Source organism: Rhinolophus ferrumequinum, chromosome 28, assembly GCF_004115265.2.
Source record: "Rhinolophus ferrumequinum isolate MPI-CBG mRhiFer1 chromosome 28, mRhiFer1_v1.p, whole genome shotgun sequence".
Lineage (NCBI taxonomy): Eukaryota > Metazoa > Chordata > Mammalia > Chiroptera > Rhinolophidae > Rhinolophus > Rhinolophus ferrumequinum.
This window is the reverse complement of record NC_046311.1, coordinates 15131918-15158963: the sequence shown is the minus strand read 5'-3', so window position 1 is coordinate 15158963 and position 27046 is coordinate 15131918. Positions and strand designations below refer to the sequence as shown.

At 43.5% G+C, this 27046-nt stretch overlaps 1 protein-coding gene across 4 annotated transcripts in view; it reads left to right on the top strand.

Moving 5' to 3' along the window:
* Positions 1-13262: 13262 nt before the first annotated feature.
* The window catches only part of UBE3A (ubiquitin protein ligase E3A), a 70948-nt gene continuing 57164 nt past the window's right edge, over positions 13263-27046 (top strand). For all 4 annotated transcript variants that reach the window (XM_033100026.1, XM_033100027.1, XM_033100024.1 and 1 more), the window contains exon 1: positions 13263-13794. The gene's annotated coding sequence lies outside the window, so the exon portion shown is untranslated. The remainder of the gene's footprint in view (positions 13795-27046) is intronic.

The following is a 27046-nucleotide window of genomic DNA, read 5'->3' as shown; positions in this document are numbered from 1 at the left end:
GGTGACCATGCGACGCATTTGAGGGCAGACTTATTGTCTCCACTCAGTTCCATTCTCTGCGATCTATTAATTGCAAGTATTGTTTGGCGCTGCCACTGATTTAGACAAATGCATGCTTTGTACTGACCTGAGCTCCATAGGTCACTGCACACCGTAACGTCCAGGAGACAGGGCAGTGGACAACGGTTTCTACTTCCGGCACTCTGCTACAGACTTGAGCAGGACTTCTAACACATCACTAACCTCCTGACCTCTATTTAGAATCCTCCTCCAGTGGCCAGACGGCTGTCACCTGTTACCCATCCAGGAAAAAGGATGGTCCGTCAATAAAAGCCACCACAGCCAGGCCAGAAGTAACCACTCAAAGAAGGTGCTGCAGACACAGCCTTCCGCAGGTCTGGCCTATCTGCTTGGTGAGCTGCTCCAGCTGTGTATGGTGGAATTATCTGGGGATTATTTCTGTAGGAAGAAAGGACATTAGACACCCAGCACTCTGTCCTGGCTTCTGTGTCACAGGTTGGCTGTGTTACTTGGCCAAGGATCAAGGAAGCGTGGAGTGTTCTTAGCAAGCTAAGACATCAGGGTCTATTTCCTGGGTACCACTCTGAGCAGCATCCGGACTCCACGGCCTCACCTGCTACTTCCTAAGATAGACAGATAAACAGACACCGGGGGCGCCAAAAAAATTCATACACGTGACTTGTATCCATCTTTTATTATCGGTATATGTTGAGTATTACAATTTTAATACAGTTTTTTTCCTTTCTTAAAATGTTTATACATTTTTTGGCATATATACATATATGCATGTGTGTGTGTATATATGTATGTATGTGTGTATATATATATATATGTATATATATGGTTTGACAATTAAGTTTGGGAACTCATCCTAGAAAAAATGTTGCATATCTCACTGCTGAATATGACTACGGTCACCTTTGAAGGACTCCCCCTGGGAAGCTATGCACCGACGCCAGTGCCTAGTCCACCCTTCAAAACAATTTTGGAACTCTTTTTTTTGAATGGCCATCAGAGCTGTCATGTATTACCCTTGATGTCCTGAATGTCATCCAAATGTCTTCCTTTCAATATTTCCTTTATCTTTGGGTCAAGAAAGAAGTCATTGGGGGTCAGATCAGGTGAGTAGGGAGGGTGTTCCAATACAGTTATTTGTTTATAGTCTAAAAACTCCCTCACAGACAGTGCCGTGTGAGCTGGTGCATTGTCGTGATGCAAGAGCCATGAGCTGTTGGTGAAAAGTTCAGGTTGTTTTTGTGTAACTTTTTCACGTAGCCTTTTCAGCACTTCCAAATAGTAAACTTGGTTAACTATTTGTCCAGTTGGTACAAATTCATAATGAATAATCCCTCTGAAATCAAAAAAGGTTAGCAACAACATTTTGACTCTTGATTTGGACTGACAGAACTTTTTTGGTCATGGAGAATTGGTTGACTTCCATTGTGCACTTTGATGCTTTGTTTCAAGGTCGTATTGGTACACCCATGTTTTATCACTAGTTATAACATGGCCCAAAACATTGTCTTGCCTCTACAAAAGGTCTTGGCAAACTTCAACTCTCCTTTGCTTTTGTTCATTGGTGAGCTCCTTTGGGACCATTTTTGCACACACTTTTCTCATGCCCAGATTTTCAGTTAAGATTTTCCTAACTGTTTTTCTACCGATGTTTACTTGGTCTGCTATGTTTCTCACAGTCAGCTGGCAATTCTGAAGTACAATTTGACGAATTTTTGGAATGTTTTTGTCAGTTCTGCTTATTACCGGCCACCGTGACCTCTCTTCATCAGTGACGCATTCTCTCCCGAGACAAATGCTTAATCCATTTGTACACTGCCATTTTCTTCATGGCATTATCCCCATAAACTTGAACTAACATGTCCCTGATTTCACTTCCAGTCTTGCCAAGTTTAACAAAAAATTCAATGTTTGTTCATTGCTCTAATTCAAGTTCAGACATTCTCACAATGGCACACAAAAACATGCAACAACAATAATGAACGCCACTCAGCACAACACAATCATATGTCGACATGAACACAGCTGTGAGACACTGATATACCAAGGTAATGAAACCTTACAGAGCTGTTTGTACAGTGCTGCCAATGTGAGCGCATGGTGGCAAGTTCACAAACTAATTGTCATACCTCATATAAGAAAGAATTGGATTTAAAACTGTCAGTATTAGTGGGGATGGAGAAGGTCACTACAGAATGATAAAAGATTGGTATTTGACATGTCTTTTTCCATCATATACTTTCAACTTTTCCATGTCCATATTTTTTTTTCACTGTAGGTTTATTTCATTTATATTTATTGGCATTACTCATATACTTGGACCATTACTCATATACTTGTACAGTAGACAATGTTTTCTGCCCTGATCCACGTGGATCCTTTTAAACTGTTTTATTCAGCTCCCATCATCACTGTGTGTTTTGCTTCCAACAGCAAGCACTTACCACTGTTTAAATAACTGGTTGGATCTCCTGGAGCTCACTTTGTTGCCACGCCACCTGAAAGTGCTGTGGGAAGTGCCTTCAGTCATCACTGATGAGTGTGGGGAGGGTGAAAGGCAGAACACACTCTCCACAGCTGCTCTAGAGGGTCACGCTGCGTGTTTGTGAGACTTCCTTCTCTTCCATGTTCTGTTTTGCCCACTCCATTACCAATGGACCCTGGGACCATTTTCTTAAAAAAACACTTTTATAAGAATTCTCATCATAGTACACTTTTAGGGAATCTGATTTAAGAAAATCCATTTTTACAATCTCAGTTTATTATTTTAGTTCTCTCCCACTTTTTCCATCATTTTAATGTCTTTTTTATTTTTATTTTTGGTATCGATGTCTACAGCTCCTCCACCCCGCCAAAAAACAAAGAGTTTTAGCACACTCTCAAATATTTCAGATTCCTCATTCCTTATGTTGGTAATACTTAGATTTAAAATTCATAGTTACTATGGATTTTTTTTTCTTTTTTAAGGACAATAATAAATTTTACCAAGGTATGAAATCTTTTGTTCTCTCCAGTATCTCCTGCAACATCTCCTAGACTTCTCTCTCCCCTTTATTAATATTTTGCTGTGTTTCCAATGCAGATCTTTGTTTGGCAAACCTTCTGAGAACTTCTATGCTGGAGAACATGTCATCGTGTCTCTGAATTTGACTGACTGTTTGGATATAAAACTCTAGATTCTATGTTGTTTCCACTTAATGTGTTGAAAATCCCACTTCACCGTCTTCTTGCATCTAGAGTTGTTAGTGAAGAAAACATGTGCTGTCAATCTGATTCTTGGGCTTAGTTGTGATTTGTTTAGTCTCTGAAGCCTTAAATTTCTCTTTGGTATCTCCAGTTTTACTGTGATGTGTCTGGGGGTGAGCTTTTCCTTACGTCTCCTGGAGGGGACCCTCTGAGGCTTCTGAAACAGAGGCCTTTCATCTTTACTTATTTTGGGACACTTAATCTCCATTACTTCTTCACATATTTCCTTATCTCCCTTTATATTTTCTCTTTCTGGGACTGCTGTTATCTGGATATTGGCACCTCTAATCTCCTCCCTGTTTTTTTCTTTTCTTCTTCTTTTTTAAATATTTTGGGAGGTTTTCCTTCCAAGAGATTTCCTCAGTCTGTCTTCTAATTTACTAATTCACTCCTCAGACACATCCATTCTGCTACTCATCCCAAATGCATGTGTTCTTTATCTAAGTATTATTATTTTTTTTTTAAGATTTTTTTTTTTTATTGCGGAAGGGGAACAGGACTTTATTGGGGAACAGTGTGTACTTCCAGGCCTGTTTTCCAAGTCAAGTTGTTGTCCCTTTCAAGCTTAGTTGTGGAGGGTGCCGTTCAGCTTCAAGTTGTTGTCCTTTCAGTCTTAGTTGTGTCGGGCGCAGCTCATCTCCAGGTCCAGTCGCCGTTGCTAGTTGCAGGGGGCACAGCCCACCATCCCTTGCGGGAGTTGAACCGGCAACCTTGTGGTTGAGAGGATGCGCTCCAACCAACTGAGCCATCCGGGAGCTCAGTGGCAGCTCAGCTCAAGGTGCCGTGTTCAATCTTAGTTGCAGGGGGCGGAGCCCACCATCCCTTGCAGGACTTGAGGAATTGAACTGGCAACCTTGTGGTTGAGAGCCCACTGGCCCATGTGGGAATCGAACCGCGGCAGCCTTCGGAGTTAGGAGCATGGAGCTCCAACCGTCTGAGCCACCGGGCCGGCCCCTAAGTATTATTTTTGATACCCACTACTTCTGCTTAGGTCTTTCAGGCTTTTACTGTTCTTGTTTTATATTGCCAATTTTCTCTTTCGTCCCATTTTATTTATTGGGATAATTTATATGCCATCTTTTAATGTTTCTCCTTCTGAAACTATCTATAATTATGGTGTTAGTTTAGGAAGAATTGTACTCAAGAGATTTCTTCTTTTGGTGTAAATGCACATACCATGGAAGTCTTAGCTAAACTACCAGGCGATGTGGAGGGTAAAACCCCACCTGCCTCAGCCCTGCTGCGGGAGGTAGATGTGCCCCGAGTGGAGAACCCTGGGGACTAACCACTTCCCACAGTCAGATCCTAACCACCGTCCCCAGCAAGAAGTACAACTGGTTTCCTTGCAATCTCTCCACATTTTTTGTCTGTGTCTTCACTTCTGCAGTCATGCCCATGTTTCTCCTTCCTGACATTGCTCACTGACAGCTCTGCACACTTTGGGTGCTTGTTAAAAGTGCAGTTTGCTGGGCTCCACCTCAGATCTGCTGCTCCGGCTCTGCATGGAGCCGGGAAGCTGAAAGTCAGCAAAGCACCAGGTGAGTCGTAGAGATGTGAGCAATCCAGCAGTGCGAACTCTGACTGCTGCTCTGCTTTCAGCAGTTTTATGGAGCAAGCTGGAGGGGGACTTGTAACGTATGGTAAGCTGTGTGACCAGAGTAACAATTCTGTGTGCTGTTGGCGTCATCAATGTGCACGTATGCATGCCTGGCCCATTAGTGCCACAAGCAGGGGTGAGTCTAGCACCCTCTCCAAGGGGCTCCAAGGACTTCCAGAACCCTGAATCCCACTCATTCTCGTACCATTCTCCAGTGGCGAGCATGTATTAATAGAAAAATACGGATAATGAAGCTCATTTCCTGTTGATGAATCATGCTGCCTGGTGGAAGAACGCAGTCCATCAAACAGCTGTTGAAGAGGAGAAGACTCAAGAGTAATAGGAAGCCTAGAGAACCTCCATGCATTTGTGCGTTCCCTTGGGTAGCAGAGGCTGTGGTGACCTGGTCTCACCAATGTCGTGCTGCTTGTCCTCGTCCCCATTGCCGGCATCTGCATTTCCCTGTTTTGGGCCTTCCCTACCCGCTGGAACTGCCGGGCGCACCACCACACCAGCCTGCAGTCTGAGTAGTTGTCACTGGGCCAGTCAGTGGAAAACGCTCCCTCTCCCTCCTGCAGGAGAAGGTCAAGTGAGTGCTGTACACGGGCCCCCAGAGTTCCTCAGCAGCATGAACCACAGTTACCCACAGCAGACGCCTGATGGACAAAGTGCCCTTTGTTGGTTATCTCCCGTCCCTAACTCACTTCCTTACTTCCCTACCCATGCTCTTGGATCACCTCCCAAAGAAACTACTTGTACTCAAGTCATTGTCTCAAGATCTGTTTCTGAAGGAACCCCAAATTCAGACAATTTCACCCACTTACCCAATAACTGATCGACATTTACCCAGCACATATGTGCCATGCATTGAGTCGAGTCCTTACCAAAATATCATCTCTTGAATCATCACAACATCATCCCTTCTACAGATGAAGAAACTGAGGCTTCTGGCAAACAGCAGCTGGGCCGTGCTCCTGCGACCGGGACTCAGCAGCTGGGCCGTGCTCCCGTGACCGGGACTTAGTAGCTGGGCCGTGCTCCCGCGACCGGGACTCAGCAGCTGGGCCGTGCTCCCGCGACTGGGACTTAGTAGCTGGGCCGTGCTCCTGCAACCGGGACTCAGCAGCTGGCCCGTCCTCCAGCGACCGGGACTCAGCAGCTGGGCCGTGCTCCAGCGATCTGAACCGGATGCAGGAGAGAGTGGTACAGAGGAGGCTGAGGCTCCCAGAAGCCCAGTGTGAACAGAACGGGATGGAAAAGGAGCTTTCTGTTGGGGCAACTATTAGAGAATATGATTCTGGTAAAACGCTGTTAGGAAGCAATGAGTAAAAAGGATGATTGGATGGTTACAAAACATTTCAATGAAACAGATTTCTGAAATTCAAAAAAATTTATCTTTGTTTTCTGGGAAAGCAGCAACAGCAAGACAGACACACACATACACGGATTTAACTCCTACCTCTACTAGTTTTTAGCTGTGAGACATGGGCAAGTTTCTTATTCTAAGCTCAATTTCCTAAGACATAAAATGCGTAATACCCAAAATTATTATAAGAATTAATGAGCATATTCAAGCAACTAGCACTTAATGGGTGCATAAATGCAATTTGAGGAAACAAACTGTCATTTCAGGAACTTTGTGTTAAGTACTGAAATACAGATGCAATCAGTACCATGCTTGGCTGAAACTAAAAAAAAAGCAATATAAAATATTTTATGTCATAAATAATATCTCCATTACTATCTGAAAAAACCTTGGCCTTTCTATGTTATAATGATAGTTGACTATTACAAAAAAGTAAAAGCAAAATTTTTTAAAAAGGCAAGCTTTAGGTATGAAATTGTTTGAAGTAATCTCAAAAGGATTTCAATAGTAAATTTTGTCATTTTGAATTTTTGGTATTCTGTTAGTGTCAAAAAAATACAATGTTGTTTATCGACTGCAAACTATAATCATGACCCTTCTCTAGCTGGATGTTTCCTTTAGTTGAGCAATTCTAAAACAAACAAAAAAACCAGTAAGTGGAATTGTCTGCACCATTTTTAACAATGGAGATTTCACTTAACCAGTGCACTTCCTTAGATTTAAAAACGTTATTGTGTTAGATAGAATTCCTATTAGAAACAGGACGGTATGAATTAAATGTGGTGTTAGACATACGGATGCAGTGTGAATGGTTTCACAGAACTCCCAGGATGCTCCTGTCAGAAGGCACCGTCTGTAAGGGCTGCTTCATCGATTTGAGTGGAACTGTTTTATTCAGAAGAGCTCAGATTGGCAGCAGCAGCCGGTGTTCAATGAACGCCTCTTTTCCACCTACTCTCCAGCTGGGATAAGGCAGGCACAGAGACCAAAATGACCAAGGTCAAGGCATAATTTGATAGGACTTCCAAGTTTTTGATTGAATGACTTGAATCACTTCTTACGCAGTCTTGGAGATAGGAGCAATTAGTGAAAATCAATGGCGAGTTAGTCATTGATTCAAGAGGACTTTATAGGTCATCTCGTTCAATCTTAATTTTACTCATCAGAATATCTTACATGTTATTGCCTACTTTGCTGCTGGAGCTCATAACAAGTTAAAATTTCTTAGTCAATTCATTTGCCTGGTTTTTCTGTCCCCACTGAACTGCAGAAGCAGGCACCTCTCTGTACCTTGTATCTGTGCTTGACACAGTTGGAAGGTAAGATCGCTAAAGATACTCCCCTTTGCCAGGTCTGACAACCTGGACAGGTGCTGGGGCACGAGCAGGCCAATGGCCCTGTCCTCCTTCAAGGAGTTCAGGGGAGACGAACGTGTAACCCAGCACAGAGCCCAGAGTGTGGGAAGAACGTGATGGGAAGTGGTACAGAGGCACCAGCCACGGAAGGGACTAGAGACTTCTCCAAGGAGGGGCCCCTTTGAACATGTGTAAAAGCAGGAAGAGCTGCAGGCCAAAGGGCTCCAGTGACTCCTGACTGGTACATGGGAACTGGACAGAGATGGGGATGGAAGGGAGGCAGCCACATCCAATGGGCCTTTTCTTGGAGTTTGCACATTATCTAGAAAGCTATGAAGAGTCATGGATGGATTCCAGCAAAGGAACAATGAGACCATGTTTCTTTAAGAAACATTCCACGGTGAGGAGATCCAGCTGGTAAGGACTGGGCGTGGAGCAGCGTTTTGGTGGGCGTTGGGGTCACAACCGTGAGTAAGATGATCTGACCCTGCCGTTTGCAGCTCACATTCTACTTCAGGTGAGAGCACTAAGGGTCTACATTAAGGCAGCAGCAGTGGGGTTACATAGGAGGAAGTGGCTGTGGTAACGGCCATGACAATACTAGCTAACAACAGTAGTCATGCTAATGCCCATCACTATTGACTGAGCACTTCCCGGACGTCAGGCACTAAGCACGTCCCCGTCCTCTCGGTCCGGTCTCCACACAGCAGTCAGAGTGATCCCCGTAGCTCAGACCTTGTCGTAACTCTTGCAGCCCTTCTGGGGCCTCCCACCTCACTAGCCGGACACCCAAGTCGTGAGTGGGACGCACCACGCCCGCCACGCTGTGCCCGCCCTGACTTCCCTGAGCTAGTCACAATTCCTCCTGTCACCCTGCTCCAGCCACGCACGGAGCCTTCCTGGGTACTTCTAGACAGCTGTGGGCACCTTTCTGCCTTGGGGCCTCTCTGCCTGGAACACTCTTCCCCTCCTGCTCCCACAGCTCTCTCCCTTGCTTCTGCCAAGCCTTTGCTTAAATGTCATCTTTTCAATGAGACGTCTCTTGCTGCCCACATGATCTAATCCCTGTAGCATTCTCTCTTCTCTTCACCTCAATTTATATTCCTTCTTTACACTTATCACATTCTGACACACATTCCGATGGTGTTCTTTCTCACTAGGTCATAAACTCCACGAGGCCAGGCTCTGGTCACTGCTGTATCCCTGGCACCTAGAACAGTGCTCGTCCATCAATGTGTTCAGTAAATGTGTACTGACTGCATGAATGAAGGCTCACAGCAGCCCTGTGAGGTCGGCACTATTATTTTTCACACTTGTCTGATCAGAAAACAGAGAGATTAATTGAAGGTTTAATGGAATGTTCTATATCTGGTAAGTGGCAGAACTGCGATTTGCATGCTATAAAAAAGCTCACCTTTTCTGAGCTTGTATTATTCTAAGTGCTTTACGTATATTAACATTAATCCTCACAATAGCCCCATTTTACAAGGAGAAAACTAAATCAGAAAGGGGCTTATGATTTTGTCTGGCAATTTGCGTTTACTAATAAATCCGGAGCTTGTGTTCTTAGCCAGTGTGCTATGCTACCTAATTCTAAAACGAATTCTTTAAGAAATATATAGCTGTGCCTCCTCTTTGCCGGGAGAGTGATGGAGAAACAGAAATGGAGGATTACTGACCTTACTATGGCCACAGATGGGACAGTCGTCAGTCAAGGGCTGGAGCATGAGTTGGTTGGATTCTCCATGGCCACGTCCAACTGCCTCCTCCATTTCTTCACTTGGATTTAGGGTGGAAGGTCAGCGGCCGTAAAAGGGATCTGGAGGAACCATGGAGATTACAGCAGTGAGCAGCCGTCTCACACCAAAGCTCGAGCTGCTCCACAGGCTCTGAGCCATGAAGGCCTCGGGGGTCCACCGTGCCGCTGTATGACCCCCCCACGCAGTTCACAACCCCACCCACGTGCCAACTGTCGGAAAGGGACAAAGAGAAACAGGACGTTGTTTCTTTTACAGTATCTTCTGGAAGCTGTACACCTCATTTCTGCTTACATCCCACTGGCCAGAACGTAGTGATATGGTCACAGTGAGAGTTTATTATAAGCAACCATGTGTCTGCCTAGCTATTCCATTATCATGCATGAGGAAGAGAATGCATATTAGGGGTCAATCAGCAGTCTGTCTCTACTACACATGTCTACTACAGATACACAGGCACCTCAAATGTCACGTTCCCAAAACCCAACTCCTTGTTCTCCCAAAACCTGCTCCTCTCCAGTTATCCCATCTCAGTTAATAGTGGCACATGGGACAAATTCAGCTGTTCAATCTTAGACGTGTTGAGTTTGAGGTGCCAATAGAACAGTCAGTACAGATTTCCAACATGGGCGTGGAGATACATGTCTGAAGATTCTGAGTGAGGTCAGTATTCAAGATTCAAACTTGATCTCTTACTGAAATAAGTGATGATGAGTATATGTAAAGGGTACCGTTAGAGACTGTGAAATACGGAGGGAAAAGAGAACCAGGGATGGAGAGGAAAAGCATTCTGCAAGGAAGATTCAAGGAAGAGTGGCCCGAGACACAGGAGGAGAGGCTGGAGAAGGCGGGGTGATGGACCCAAGGGACCAAGGGGGCTGTTTCCAGGAGGAAAGAGGTCAGAGGCCATGAACATGGACAGGCAACCCTCAGATTTGCCCATTAGGCCACTGCTGACATTAGTATACGCAATGCACAAAGGAAAATGGGGGCACGTGCTAAATTTCAGTAGTGGAAGGGAGACTTGGAAGCAAATGGCAATCGAGTATAGATAACACTTCTAAACAGAAGGGACAAAGTTAGCAGAGGGAGAATTTATGAACAGAAGAGGGGAAGACAGGGGGATTAGAGTCTTGAGAAGACCACCCCCAGAAAATATTAGCCGTAGAAAGGAAGGATGGTTCATTTTAAGACAAGCGATCGGGGAGTGCAAATTCAGGTAGGTCTGGAGGAATACGGGCGGAGCTGTGGAGTTCCCGCCTGAAGTGTGTATGCGATACAATGCCGTAGATGCTACTAGTACTAGTACTTAGTACTAGTACTAAGCTCCAGCGTTCAGCGAGCACTTCTGCCAGGCATCCTTCTCCATGGAGCTAATTTTACTTCAACAGTCTTTCTCAAACACTGAAAGCTCATTCTCTTTCAATAGCCGAGCGTCTAACGTTTTGATGCAACCTGAAAACAGCAGCAGTAACTTTCATCCCACCATATCTGACTCTTTTCTGTTCCATACTCTCAGTTTTTTATTCCTGATCCAAGGGCAATGCTAGGTGAAACAAAACTGTGTTTTTGCATTTTGATTCACCTGTTGTGACTCATAGCAACAAGAAATCCTGAGCACCGAAACAGGCCCGCCAAAGACCAACTTCATCAGCAATTTAGGGCAAAATGCTTCATGATTTAAAAAAAAACCACACAAGTTTATAAGTATCAAAAGGTATGTATTAGTAAGTACTCCCGTAACCACTGAAGTGGTTCTTTTATTGTTTCCCAAAGCCTGGCACAGTTCTGGGTTAACAGTGAAAGCTCAAAGTTTGTTCAAGAAATTAATGCATTATGCTAAAAAAAAAAAAAAAGTTAAACAGCTTTCACTTTACACCTGAAATGCGAAAATTATTAGAAATAACTGGGTTTCATTTTACTGGAATAGTCCAAAATATTTACTACTTACTTAGTAGATACTAAGTTATTTTTCTGGGAAAACACACCTGAAGAAAAACATAGGTCTAATTTTTGTGAAAAAATATTTGTTAAGAATATGTATATATATAGAGAGAGGTGGAACTCTATTAGTATTCTAAGGATTCCTGACAGTACTCATGCTGATAATTTTTACTTACCAGCAAACATTTTGAAATTTGAAAATGGATAAGGCAAAGAGCACAATGGGTTCTTGAATCAAGTCTGACCTAGTGTCACACATAAGAATATCTATTTAATACTAATGAACGAAAAGGACTATGGGTAATTTCTCCAGATTCCAAGAAGGAACTGGGATCTTTCTTGATCTTAGAAAAGAACTAAGATAGTCATTCCCACATTTAACTAAGAGCAGATTTACCTCTTTTCAGTCTTTAATTTTCTTGGAACTCAGGGATTTCAGTCACATTTTGATATACCACAATATTATAAAATCACATTTATTCAATTTTTACTTAAGAAGTAGAATAGCTTAAAGTCTCTTCACATGCTAGATATTGTAGTAACATTTTGCTTTAATTACTCTAACGAAGTCTTTAAAGATTTTCATTCTCATTTGACTACTTTGGTAATATGTAAAGATAAATCCTTAAAAAAATGATTTTAACTAGTCTCTTCCATGAAGTATAAATGCAAATGGTTTCCAAATGAGGATCTGTAATGGGGGGAAATGAAAGAAGAATAAGGGACTGAGTTAAAGTTGGATATGATTTAATACCGTCATTTATTATCAGCGGTTCTAGAACAACTTAAATGCCTCTATTTTTTATAGTTGGTTAAGATTTTTATAGTTGGTGATTGTTGGGAATACATGTATATGTATATATATATGTAGATATATATGTATATACATATGTATATACACATACATATATATAAAATGTTCTAAGAATGACAGCTAATAGTCACATAGGTGTTTATGATTGTTTATATAAAAAGTTTGAATACTAGATAAATGGGATCCCATCTAACACTTTATGGGCTTATCAGCAAAGTGGAGTTAGTTGTCTGCACCATTTTTAATAACCAAGATTTCATTTAACTTCCTTAGTTAAGATTGAACTGTTAATTATTCCATTATAGCTTTGCTAGTCAGTGTAGCAGAGCCATTAAAAAAAAGCCTTTTAAATAAAAGTGACTTTGCTACTAAATATGAAGACGCATGGCTTTAAATGGGTTTGTCATACGGATCAAAATTAGACTCTATACAGCTGGTGTCAACCAGGAGGCCACTTTCTCTTTATCTACAACCTTCCGAATGTCAAAACTGCAGGAGATGGGCTTTTACCTTCTTGTAAACTAGTGACACATCATGTGTTGGCAGGAGTCTAAGCAGATGACCTTGGTCCCCTGAAAGCAGGCCAGCACTCTGGGGCCACGTCTGCAGTGTTTACAAAGGCAGTTCGGGGTGGAAAAGGGGTGGGGGTCGGAGATCTAGTATCCGGAGGCTTCGCCCCGCCGCAGGGCTGAGGGCCATCGAAGACCCCTGGGCGTACTTTCGGAGCCGATTCGTCCCCCAACAACAGCGGGAGCGTCCAAGTTTAGACACGGTCCTCGGTTGGGTGGACCAGGGGACTCTCCAACACTCCCGGGACTCCAGGGGGGTTTCCAGAGTGCACTCCCTTCTTTCTGTCGAGCCGCAGGCAGCAGTGGCTCAAAGGAGACATTGGCCCCTCTGCCCAGTCCCAAGATGGCGACAGACCCTGATGGGACTCCAAGGAGCCGCGAGCCACTTCCCCTTCCCAACGCCCCCTGCGCTGGCGACGACGGCAAGCGGGAAGGGGGCGGAGCCGGCGCGGGTGGGCGGGGCAGAGCCCTGCGTCTCCCGCGCGAGTCCCGGCCCCGCCCCGCGTCCCTGCGTCCCGGCCCAGATCCCTCGCCTGGCCGGGCAGAGCGCGCGGCCTGCCGGGATACTCGGCCCGCCCCGCCAGTCCTCCCGGCTTGCGCCGCGGCCGCGAGATCCGCGTTTTTCCCAAGATGGTGGCGCGGGGCTCGGGGTGACTGCAGGAGACGACAGACCCTGAATCCCCTTCGCTAGAACCTCGACACACCGCCGTCCTCTCGCTCGCGCACCCCGCCGCCGCCGGCTTGCGCGTCACCTCTGCCGACCCGGCGCTCACGGCCGCGGGCAGCGGCGCCTCCTTCGGCTCCTCGGGGCAGCACTCGGAGCAGCTCGCTGCCTAGCCCCGAACAGGCGGGCCGAGCAGCCCCCCGGTGTGGACAGGCAGCGTCGGAGCGGCGGCTGGCGACGCGCTCGGGGTTTTCTGCGGCCCCGGCGCCCCCTCCCCCGGCCTTGATCTCCGGAGAAGGAAGCGCGGGTCCCGCATGAGCCCCTGCGGTGGCGGCAGCGAAAGGGAACGAGGTGGTGGCGGGCGGAGGCGGCGGGCGAGGGCGACGACGACCAGTGAGGCAGCCGCTGTGGCGAGGGCCGCAGCCCAGGCGCGGGCGCGACCACAGGTCAGTGTGGCCGAAGACGGGCCCTGGGCTGGGGAGGCCGGCGGCAGCTCCCTTCGCCCCCTGTGTCGCCCTAGCCACCCTTCGGGCCCGGCTTGGGCGGCGGTAGGGACACCCCCACCCCCGCCGGGGCAGTGATGGGGGCGCGTGGTCCGGACGGGCCGGTGCCAGAAGTAGGCCTCTGGTCGCAGCGGCTGCTGCTGCCGTAACTGTCAGTCCTGGCTGTGTGCCGGAGGGAGGGTTTTGTCGCCCGAGGGGACACGAGCAAGCCCGGGGAGGGCGAGCCGGGAGCCGGGCTCGCCGAGCGGCCCTGGGCCCCAGGCTGCGGAGGGCTGGCCTCTTCCTGCCGGGCCAGCCCGTTCTCGGTGTGTCCCGGGTTGGGCCCTCTTGGTGAAGAAATATTTCGACGTGTGCTTTGGTGGGTTGGGGTTTTGGGCGTGACTGGTTAAGAGGGAGGGCGGACGAAGTGATAAATGAAAGCCAGGGGTTGTGTCCACAGATTACTCACGGGATTCTGGAATTAAACGTGAGCTATTGGGTTTGCTCAGACTGGTCAATGCAAACCTGCACACAGTTGGCCTTGCCTCCCCTTTGCAGTTGAGAAAATGAAAAGGACTGTTTCCTCGTCGTGGTGGGGAGGTTTTTATTGGTAAAGTCAGAATTGAATGTGGCAAATACTTTTCAGTCATAAAATTGTTAACGATAATTTTAATACAGACGCTATTGGATTAAGCTTAGGATCCTCAAAAGACAATTTAGTCTCTGAATTTTTTAAAATGTCCTGTGGGCATGCTAAAATGTTTGGGATTACATTAAGGGTGCTATTGAAAATGGAACCTAATAGTATATATTTATAGTCCAGAGTTACCCTAAATCATGGAGAAATATGAATATGGTCCATAATTTGAATCATGGCACTGCCTGCAATATTGAGAAGCAGCAAATTATTCCAAAATTTTTTGGGGGGAAGGAAAAGGGCTTCAAATGGAAATGACCTAAAGTTTAGAAGTACTGTTGGGTTTCAGTGACACTCTGCACACCCAGTAAATCTTGTTGAATGAATTGGACGAGCAGGATGAGAAGTGTTTGCCCCACACCTTCACTAGTAAGGACCCTCACTGAAGAGATTATTTTGTAAACCATGTAAAAGTTAAGAATTTAGGAAGATTAAAAAGAAAGTTTTGTCATGGGTACAGTGGAAATAACTTTAGAATTAGATCCTGCTTGTAAATCTGAGCTACTTAACCACATATTTAATGAAACCAATACAAACTTAATGATGGTGCTGATAAAAGATGACCAGAGCACTGTAAGAAACTAATAATCGTGAGGAAACAAAAATAAATAGAGTTAAGGACTCAAAGGACTATGAAATTAGAGTGTAAACTAAGAAAGTCTTGCTGTGCCAGTATTTCCTGAGTATGGTTATTGGGCTAGGCAGTATGTGCGCACCCTCTGGACTCGGGGTTTCCGGAGGAGTTTCACTTTACACAGTGTTACAAATTATACTGTTTTGATTCCTTTTCAGAGGTTTTATAGGCTCTTACTTTGTGTCAAATTCTACACTTTTTTAACTCTCTTAAAAAATAGCTTCTTGGGTAGGGATACTTAATAGTCAGAAATGGGAGGAAGACGCACTCTCATCCCACTTGTCCAGTCCGTTGAACAAGGTTGCGTGGGTACCTGCAGTGTCTTTGGCATGTAACATTTAATCAGTTATATTTCTTAAACTGTAGGTCATCTCTAAATGCCCCGTCACCTCTCTCCCCTCAAAAAAATCTGGAATAATTCGCTGTTTTCTCTCAATATGCAGTGGAATACTCACTCCAGAACTATGGACCATACTTGAATTTCTCAACCCAAGCACTTGAAATACTATTTATAAATGTTAGTTTTTACAGTGTTTACTGGTTCTGTGTTTCAGTCACGTGGCACATTTGTTTAGACCTATACTTGCATAGGTTAAAATGTAGCAACGTTAAGTACATATGAAGCTCTTAAAATTAGTTTATTTTTTATGAGTTTTTCTGAGTGATTTTTATGAGTGAAGACAAATTTTCACTAGTGATTTTTCAAGTAAAATACTAGGGTAAAGCTGTAGGTGCTCATTTCATCAGCATGCCAGATGGGACGATTCAGGACAGCAGAGTTCTTGGCTGAGTGTGCTAGTCCCCCGCTGCAAATGTAAAGAAGAAATGCACAGATGAAAGCCGTTGTGGTATGTGCAGTGCACGTACCTTTGGGAGCACATCCCACACCGCCTTGAATTCTGGCTTACTCTGGTTGTCTGGCCCTTGCCAAGTGACTCGTGGTGAGCTGCAGTCCTGTCATCTGTAAAATGGGACGGGAAACCAATTCAGAGTTGTGAGATTCAAGTCCAGCGAGGCACATGGGTATTATCCTCTGAAGTCTTCCTGTCTGGTTTTCTGAATGACCTGCAAGCACCTTATACACTGCGTCTGGCCCATCGTCCTTTACAGGGTTTTCTTTCTCCCCAGCTGTGAACTCAGTCTTTAAGGGCAAGGACTTGTAATGTTTACCAGAGAGTGCGTTACCAGAGTACGGATGAATTAGTGACCAGTAACCCATCAAAGAAGTTGATTAGGTACCTGCCGTGGTTACGACGAGCTGAGCTAGCTGTAGGGGCTACAAAGACAAGAATCGTGTCTAGTGACTGTTGCCATAGCGCCATGTTTTGTGAAGCCCTGTCACACTGGAGCCTGTCTCCTGCACCCTTCCCATCTTCGGGCGCTTCTCTGGACCCCACACCTCCCAGCCAGTGGCTGTTCTGTAGGACATTGTTTCACCCCTTTCTTTATACCGGGTCTGGCACATGCCAGATGCTTTTATTTTAATATCTTGGTTCCAGTCTACCACCCAGTGCCGACACGTAGTGTGTTCATGTGTATGTAACATTTAAAATAAATTTGACAGTTGCCTGTAAATTTGCTGATACCTTTCTGAGGTGATTATCATTTTGTCTGTTAAGATTCATAGACATTTTAAACCTGAGTGGGACTGTCTTTGAGGTCCATTACTCCATTCATTTTACAGTTGTGGACATTGAAGTGCAAAGCTTTAAAGTGGGTTTCTTAAAGTGACCCAGGTGGCAGAGCCAGCCAGACCTGTCTGTCTCCGGCCTCCAATTCAGGACTCTGCATCCTGTCCTACCTGTCGGGAGGACTGGTTGCTTTGCTTTGTGACTGCCCGCCCCCATTTGTGGAGATTGGGAGTGTTTCCGCCAGTGTTGCTAGACAGCAGCCATCGCAGGGTGCCGTCAGTGGACCGTTTCTGACCATGGCAGTAAGAGCAGGAGATAGGGCTTCTTTTCTAATAACGGAAATCAAGGAAAATTTCAGCAACTAGAAGTCGTGTTATCTACAAACTCATATCCTATGTCCCAGACCTGAGATGTTTGAAATAGTTAAAGATGCTATATGAATGATTTTCAAATGAAATTGCTTACTAATAAATACATACAAAATTTCTTTGCTAGCTTTCATTTTCATTTAATCTCAGAAATGTCACCTATTGTGCTTTGATCTTAGTTATCTTTAACAAGTAAAATTCCATAATGGATGGTAAGTCAGGATTATTAAGTACAAGGCCTATCTGAAAAGGAAATAAGGCTAGTATTTTTTTTTTGAATACTGCTATTTGCACATGAGATTTAGCTGACAGTTATTACTGTTTGATTCTAAGCCTTGTGACTGAACTCCCTACGATTACATATAAAATTGTAAGTGCTTCAGAATCTCAACAGGTTCAGTGAACAAAAGCCACTGAGAACCATTATCATGGAGGAAGAAGCATTAACCTTGGTGTCAGGAGATCGTGGGTTCATCCTTCCCCTTTAGCTTCTGACTGGTCACGGGCAGGTCATTTAGCTTCCAAAGCCTTTGTTCTGTTCCTGCTGTTCAGATGACGGTGTTACCTGCTTTGTCTCTTTCAGAGGATTATGATTTTGAAATGTGATCATTCGGGAAAGAATGGATTAATACTGATTTAGTGACTTGCCCAAGAAAACAGGTTGGTAGGTGATTGGAACCTTGGTATATTTTCATGCTTTCTCCATTAACATTTTTAACTTTTTCACAGAAACGTGTTTTAAGAGCTATTTAGTGTGAATTTATTTTAAATTTGGTAACTACATTTGAAATAAACGATAGATCTTAATAGCTGGTGGTGCATCGTTTCCTATTAGTAATCCACAGTCAGATCCCTTCTGTGATTTGCTATCCTTTTGACCTCTCCGTTAATTTGATAAATGGCAAGTGAATCATAAGGTTGACCCAAAAGGAAAAGGTGTAGCATCTCCAAGATAAGATTATTTCAGAAGTTCAATTCTAGGAAGTCTGCTGGAATCTCATGTAAGACGTTACATGTAGAGCATAGAAGAGAATGCTCCGTAAGATTGTATTGACTGAAGCCAGCATCGGTGCTGCAAACGAAAGCGTGGAGGTAGTGTGTGGGGTGACTCCTCTACCGGAGGGGTGAGGCTTCCCGAGGTCCACTCTTGGCTGGCCAGTGTGAAGTCTGGTGTGGGTGGTGACTCGTAACAGCTCGGTGTGGGCCAGAAGTTGACCTGGCTCAATCGAGGTTAGTCCAACACAGATCCCTTACTGTTACTGAACTAACACATGACTTTTTTTGTGACCTGTCTCTTTGTGGTGTGTAGCTTGCAGCTCTTTTTGAGTTCTGATGTGTGTCCACTGCATATACTTTCAGTAACCCAGGATATTCCTTTCCACCTGTGAGACGGGTCGTGCTGCACACAGGTGCCGTAGCTGGGGGCTGAGTGACGGCACTCCCAGTGCTGCACTTCCTTCCACACGTGACCACTGTCTCTGTGGATCCAAACGGGTAGCTTATCCATGTCTCGCTTCTAAGAGATCTTGCCTCGGCAGCCTTCCTCTTGAATGCAAGAAGGTCATCTTAGAATGCCTGGTGGACTGTAGCCACCATCCTAACACGTTTATTTTTGTGTTCTCTGATGCAGAATAAATTCTGAATCCCCCCTCAAATTCAATATACAGACAGTAAAGAGAACAATGGAAGAACCACGTCGGGGCCATTCAGTACGGACACATTTAGTCACTTCCTTGCATTATTCCGCTTCCTCTCAACCCGATGCTCCTTATTTTTTTCCTGGACGGCACCTCCAGCCCTGCAGCTCCCACTGCAGGAGCTGCCGTCCTAGCTCTTACCAGGTGTAAAGCCTGATCTGCTGCCTTGGAACCGGAAGGATGAGGCACCCGCCAGTGTTCTCTGTACCAAACTACAGGCCGTAAGGAGGAATGTGGGTTAGTGCCAGCTCATGAATTATCTTAGGACTTTCTGTGCGTGTATGTGCCAATATTGATAACCTCACAGTGTGCCATACTTAAGGGTATTAAATATTTGCCATTTAATGTTTTTCTTTGGGAAGTTTAAAAAATACCTGTCATTTGAGCACCTAATATATGTGACAAGTATACTAATTGATAAATCTTTTTCCGCACAAAGATTAATTCACATTTTTCTTTTCTAGTTTTCTAAAGTGGGCTGACAACGTGTCATGTTCCATGTTGGTGATAGAAACTGTGCTGTTTAAGATAATCCAGATTTAGAGCTCCTAAGAAATGAAGTTTCCCTAATTACTTCAGTTGCTTCATTCATTAATTTCTTACACATTTTCACATTTTGCTGTGTCTATAACATATTGCTATAGACTGAATATTTATGTCCCCGCAAAATTCCCGTGTTGAAACCCTACCCTGCAGTGTGACGGTCTTAGGAGGTGGGGCCTTTGGGAGGGGATCAGGTCATGAGAGTGGAACCCTCATGAGTTAATGCTAGAGACCCCCTTGCCTATTCCGCCACGTGAGGACCAGGCTCGTCCTCCCCGAACACATCTGTCAGCGCCTTGATACTGGACTTGCAGCCTCCAGAACTGTGAGAAATAAACGTCTGCTGTTTGAAAGTCTGTGGTATTTTGTTCCAGCAGCCCAAGTGGACTAGGGCACATACTAAACATGTCGGAAGAGGGAAAATAGAAAATTAAGTGGATAAAGTTTAGTAGCTAAGGTGGGGGCACCCTGTGCTGGACAGAATGGATGTGCTTCTTTAAAGCTGAAAGGAGAACACTGAACTATCATATATCAGAAAAACTGAGCTAACACTAGCCTTTTATACGTAAAACCAGATTTCTACGTTTCAAATTGTTATGTATTTGTATAAATTTAGTTATTGCCAAGTGCAAAATATTTCAAATAACCTTCAAAATGAAAAAGTGAAATCTATGGTCTCATTTAACTCAGTAGGGAGTCAGTCCACTCCCTTCCCTGAAAATATCTCCCATCTTTTGGGCTGGATGAAAGGTAGGGAGGGGTGAACTAAAAATAGATGGACCTCAACTGGGGAACAGATAGGTCACTTATCACAACTGAAATAATTTATTTACTCGTGAATTGAAGATTCTGTGAGAACGGTAATAGACATTTGCCGACTGTCTCAGTTTTTGGGTTTTTTTTCCACGTGCAATTTTAGGTATGGTAAGAGCTGGATGAATGAACCGCTTCCTAGACAGTTCAGGACTCTTGGCTGTCTGCTTTGGGTTGATGAACTAACTGATTGGGAGCAAACCTCGAGGCTGAAGAACTTCCAGAAATTTTAAGTAGGGACAGGATAGGGCTTAGCCTGGACAGTGGGCCAAAGACCTGCTGTAACACCCCCCACCCCACCCCACCCCACCCCCGTCCTTCTGCCTGTGCTGGTTTTGACAGTCATTCCATCATTCCTACTAGGAGGGATGTGTGTGCTGCGTATTTCTAGCTGCCAGCAGATACTGAGCAATGGGGACTGATGACTGCCGCCTCCCAAGGTTCGCTCTTAAGGGATGGAGACCTCATTCCCCAAAGTGCTGCGTTACACACCTAGTATGCATTTATATTCTTCTTCTGAAATCTTGCTGTAGTTCCTTTATAAAGTAAGGTTGGGTTAGATGATCTCCAAAGTAATTTCAAGCTTCGGTATTGTATGCTCATTTTTGCTTTTTAAAATAATGTATATATTTTAATTATAAAATATTTAAAGCATATAGTAAGCAATATAGGAAATACTCATTTACCCACTACAAAGAACTGTACATTATGCCATTTTTGACCGTTTGGGAAACAAATGCAGTCTTATGTACTCATGGGGGAGCGGGGAGGGGAATCACGGAGGGGCAGCCTCACTGCCCCCAGCCCTGTTCCATTCTCTACCTAAGATGGTAACTGCCCTGAGGTTCTCGGGTGTAGTATTTCATCCCCTTGCTCATACTTTTACCGGATGTGTGTCTGTGTCTCCATAAGCGATATACCCATATAGGGTGTGGGTTTTGTGTTTTAATTTTTACAAAATGGTATTGTACATATCTTTCATCAACTTGCTTTTTTTTTTTAAGTCTGTTTTGAAACATGTATGTTGATGCGTGTAGCTCTAGGTTATTCAGTTTACCTGCTGTCTAGTACTCCTTTGTATGCATTATATACAATGATGTATCCCACTGCTGGTGGATAGTTTGAGTTTTCCCTTTTTGCTATTATAAATAATGCTGCAGTGATCATTTTTACACATTTCTTTGTGCAGGTGTTTCTTTAGGAAAATTCACAGACGTGAAATTGCTGGGGAGTAGATTGTGAATATCCTTAGCTTTATTAGATATTGCTAAATTCTTCTCTAAAATGGTATTTCATCATGTACTTTATCAGCAGTATCTGAGTATTTTTTTCCCAGCATCCCAGCCCATACTTGGGATTGTCAGATGTACAAGTTTTTGCTAATTTGATGGACGTGAAATGATACCTCATTTTAATTTGCATTTCCTTGATTATTAACTCTGGGTGGTAGATAAATGGATATGAATGGACTTTATTTTTTTCTATATGTTTTAAACGTTTCATAAATTAAAAAATTGTTTTAAAAAAGAACATAAACATATTGTACAGCATTTATGTTGCAAAGGACCTTGGAGATCATCTTTCATCTTTCTTTATAATACAGCCAGGAAATGTATCAAAATAAGAATAAAAGATAAAGTCATACTTATTGCTCATTATGGTATTCTTTTTTGGGATATAGAATCTCAATTTTTGATGTCAAAATCTGAGTCTTTTCCTTTATGATTTGTGTTTTGTGAGAAATCCCCTTTTCTATTGTCTGCTAATAGTTGAGAGATTTTTATTGTTACATGTTTTGTCTTTTTTAAGTGCTCTTTTAAAAATACAAGTCTAACCTTGTTGCTTTCTATTTAAAATTCTTCTCTGGCTTTCTGTTGCGTTTAGAATAAAATTCAGAATCCTTAATTGGTCTATAAGGTCCCACATCATCTGGATTTCCTCTACCTCCTCAGCCTTACGTTCCTCTAACACTTCCTTTGTTTAGGACCATCTAACAGTTCTGGCTTTTTTTCAGTTTCTTGAGCTATTCAACCTTTCTCTTGTTCCAAACCCTTTGCTATTGCATTTCAGTCTGCCCAGAACACAGCCAACAGATTTCAGGACCTGTTCTTTTTGGGCTCTGCCTAAATGCTACTCAGGTCAGCCTTCCTTAAGGATGGTTTTACGGCTTCCTTGTTTAGGAAGCCTTGCTTAGGGCTTCATTGTTACTAGATTCTGCTTTTCCCAAGTAAGTACTTCTCTCAACTGCAATGACATAATTTCTTTACTCCTGAATTGAAGATTCTATGAGAAAATTAATGTTTGTAGTCTGCCCGGTTTTTTTTTCATGTGCATTTCAGGCATTTATGAGTGCTGGATGAATGAAGACAACTTTTACAATAATATATTGGCACGTTTGCTTCTGTTTTCAGATCATAGAATTGTTGACCAGAATGAGTGATTTATCATTAAAGCCAGGAAATTAAAATAATTCGGAATTTCTAAAGGATCTCCATAGACAATACGTGGATCAACGCTCACGTCAAATTCTCTCACTGCTAGTAAGCCCCATAGTAAAACATTTAAGTAAATATATCGTATTGGGGAAAGACAGCCTGTTAATGTCAGCAGATTACGTGTCTGCCCTCTGTAGTCACTCAGGTAGGTAAATACGCAGCTTGTTGACTTTCTGAAATGGTCACAGCCAAGAGGGCCAAGGGTCGCTTTAGGGAGTTCAGTTCTCTTCCAGGGGGGTGATGTGCTCCCGAGTTCTCCTGTGTGTGTGACAGCCGTACAGCCCATGTTTGTCAGCGCGGCCTCAGTGTTACACATTAGGGCCACTTAGTCCCTAAAGTGTGAGACCAGGAATTCTAACTTTTTTTTTTTCCAGAGAACCTCTTACATTTTATGGTTAGTTCCCCGCCTCCATCAAATATTGGTATCTAGAAATGTTTTTGAAAGTGAGGAAACACAGAAAACAAATAAGTGATGTTTTTAAGTATAAAAAGAAGTGAGAGTTTCCTTTTTCATCCAGTTCTAAAACTTAACAGCAGATACATGGAATGTTTCTTTTTTAAGGGGGGGTTAAAAAAATTAATGCCTTGTTTTTTGAATTTCCAACTTTATAGAGCTATAATTCACATACCATAAAATTTACCCTTTTAAAGGGTTTTAATATATTCAGTTATACAACCATCACCACAATCTAATTTTAGAACATTTTTATCATCCCCAAAAGAAACCCTGTACCTGTGTTAGTAGTCTTTCCCCATTTTCTCATCTAGCCCCAGGCAAACAGTAATCTGCTTTTATCTCTATGGATTTGCCTAGTCTGGACACTTGTCAATGGAATCATAAAATGTGTTCTTTTGTGTCTGGTTTCTTTTCTTTAGCTTAGTATTTTCTTCTGGGTTTATCCGAGTGGCAGCATGTGGCAGCATTTACCAGTACTTCCTTTTCATGGCTGAATAATATTACATTGTACATTCAGTCATCAGTTGATGACTGGATTGTTTCCGTTTGGGGGTTATTATGTTGCGATGGACATTCATGTAGGAGCTTTTGTGTGGACATACACATTTAGTTCTCTTGGGTATGTATATACCTAGGAGTGAAATTGCTGGTAATTGCTGGGTAACAGCTTAACTCTTTCAGGAACTGCTGAACTCTTTCCAAAGTGGCTGCACCATTCTATTGTGTCAGCAGTGTACAGTGTTCTTTCCAATTTCCCTGCTTCCTTGCCCAAACTTGCTGTCTGTCCCTTTTATTTTGATCGTTCTTGTGGGTATGAAGGCATCTCTGTGGTTTTGACTTGCATTTGCTTAATGATTGGTGATGATGAGTGTCATTTCATGTGCTCATTGGCCATCTTTGGAGAAGATCTATTTGCATCTTTTGCTATTTTTTAATTGGGTTTTATTTTAATTGTTGGATTTTATGCATTCTTTATATGTTCTGGATACAAATCTTTATCAGATAATATGACTTCAAATATTTTCCCCCCATTTTATGTAGGTTGTCTTTTCTTTTTCATGAATTATGTGTTTGAAGTACCCAAGTTTTAAATTTTGGTGAAGTCCAATTTATCTGTTTTTTGTTGTCAGTGGGGTTGTTATCTAAGTAATCATTGTGTAATTCAAGGTCATAATGATTTATACCTGTTTTCTTATAAGAGTTTTGTAGCTTTCATTCTTATAGTTAGGTCTGTTACCTGTTTTGAGTTAATTTTTGCATATGGTAAAATGTGAAGTAGGGGGACCAACTTTATTCTCTTAGTTGTGGATATCCAGTTGTCCCAATACAATTTGTTGTAAAGACTCTTATTGTCTTGGTACCCTTTTTGAAAACCCGTTGACCATAAATGTAAGAATTTTTTTCTGGAGTCAGTTCTTTTCCATTGATCTGTATGTCTGTTCTTCAGCCATTGACACACCTTTCTTGATTATACCGTAGATTTGTCGTAAGCTTTGAAATTGGGAAATGTGAATGTTCAAATTTTGTTCTTATTTTTCAAGACTGTTTTGGTTATCTGGGATTTCTTGAATTTCTGTGTGAATTTCAAGGTATCAATTTCTGCAAATGGGCAGCTGGGATTTTGATAGAATCTGTTGAATTGGTGGCTCTATTTGAGGAGTATTACTACCTTCATTTTACTTTTCGATCCATGAACATGGGATGTCTTTCCACTTATTTGGTCTTTAGTTCTTTTTTGTTTTGTAGTTTCCACTGTACACATCTTACGGTTCTTTTGTTCAAAAGAAATATTTTGTTAAATATATTCCTAAGAGTTTTATTCTTTTTGATGTTATTGCTAATGGAATTGTTTTCTTAATTTCATTTTCAGATTGTTCGTTGCTTGTGTATAGACTTTTGTACTGAGCTTGTATCCTGTACTTGTTTTCTTTCCCTTCACATTGTTGTAGAAATCCTCCCCGGTCAATGGCTCCGTGCGCATCATTCACTTAGCAAATGCGTGTTGAGCACCTGCTATATCATAGGCACTTTTCTAGAGGCTGGAGGCAACAGTGTACCCACCCAAACTCCTCTTTTCGTGGACTTATGTTTAGTAGGGAGATGATAAACAAATTATGTAAGTATATATTGTGTGTTACATAGTACTTGTAAGGAGAAAAATAAATAAGGGAAGTGGGGTATCAAGTGTTTGGGGGTGGAGGGGATGAGTGCAAATTTTAGGGTGGCCAGAGAAAGCCTCACTGAGATGGTAACTCGAGTGAGGAACTGACAGAGATGGAGAGCTGGCCGCGTGGATATCTGGGGGAGGAGCGTTTCAGGCAAAGGCTGTGTGAATACAGAACCCTGGCGTGGGCGAGTGAGGAACAGTGAGGTGGCCAGTGTGGCTGTAGAAAAGTAATGATAGGAAGTAGTCACAATGTTGGGTACGGATCATTTGGTCATAATAAGGACTTTGATCTTTATCTTCACGTCAGATGGGTAGCCATTGAGGGTTTTTGAGCAGAGTGAGCAGGTCTGCCTTATGTCTTAGCAGGATCACTGGCTGCCATGTGGAGCACGGACTGCAAGAAGGCAAGGGCAGGCTCAGAACAGTCAGGAAGTAGGCTGTCACAGTGACACAGGTGACAGGTGACAGGTGACGGTGGGTAGGGCACGCCATGCTAGCGAGGGTGATGAGAAGTGGTTGAATTACTGTCATGTTGGAGGGGCAGTCCGCAGGATTTGGTCATAGAGCAGAAGTGAGTGCAGAATGAAGGGAGGAGTGAAAGATGCCAGAACTACTGAGAGAATGGGGCTGGATAATAATTCTTCATTACAGCATTCAATCTGGGCAGCACATCACGTGCCCACGTAACTATTTGTGTGAAAATGCCTTTATTTCATTCTTTACCATTTTGTGAGGAAAACTTTGAAACTTACACAGGTGCTAAGTAATTAGAGAATGCAATTCCATCATTAACATCTTGCTCTATTTCCTTTGTCTCCTGTTTATCTATTAATTTCTTATCTATTTGGTACTTTTCAAAGTTAAGTTGCAGGTGTTAGTACATGTCATCCTTCACTCCAGCATGTACACTGTCAAATAAAACTTAGTAATTAATGTTAATAACTGAACTTAGTGTATTGGTCCCGTTATCTGTTGCTGTGTAACGAATCACCCTACAGTTTATGCCTTGAGTGTCAGCAGTCACATATCTGTCCTTCGCGCAGAGGTGGGCGGGGCGGTCTGTCCTGGCTCCGTGCGTGCCGAGACTGGAGCTGCGTCCTCAGGAGCCTCGCTGGCATGTTGGAGATGGCTGCTGGCGCTCTGGCCTGGCACACTTGCGTGCTGCCTAACACATGGTGCCAAGTGACTGCCTTCCTCGCTGTATGGCAGCTACATTGAAAAGAGCAAGCGTTGCATGGTGTTGTCATGACCTGGCATGTACTTCATACGCTCTGATTGAAAGAGTCACATCAAGGAGAGGGGACACAGACCCCACCCCTGATGGGCGAATGCCGAGGGTACCTTGTCAGATGTGTGGGGTGGGTGTGTTGTGGTGGCGGTCTTTGGGAAATACAGTGTGCCGCATACAGGAGTGCATGAGTTTGGACAAATGCACACACCTTTGCACACGAAATCCTGTCACGTTAGACTCATCCCCTTCCCAGTCAGTTCCTGTCTCCACAGCTCCCTCCCTGTCACCCCTTGTCTGCTCTCATCATGGAGGAGGTTAGCTTGCTCTAGGAGCTCATGGAAATAGTATCTTAGCAGTCATTTGTATAAGGTTTCTTTGTACGCAGCGTAATATTTTTGAGCTTCATCCATGGGAATGCATGTGTCAGTCATTTGTAACTTCATTCTTCTGTGCAGGGGCGCCTGGGCTGTTTTCATTTCCTAG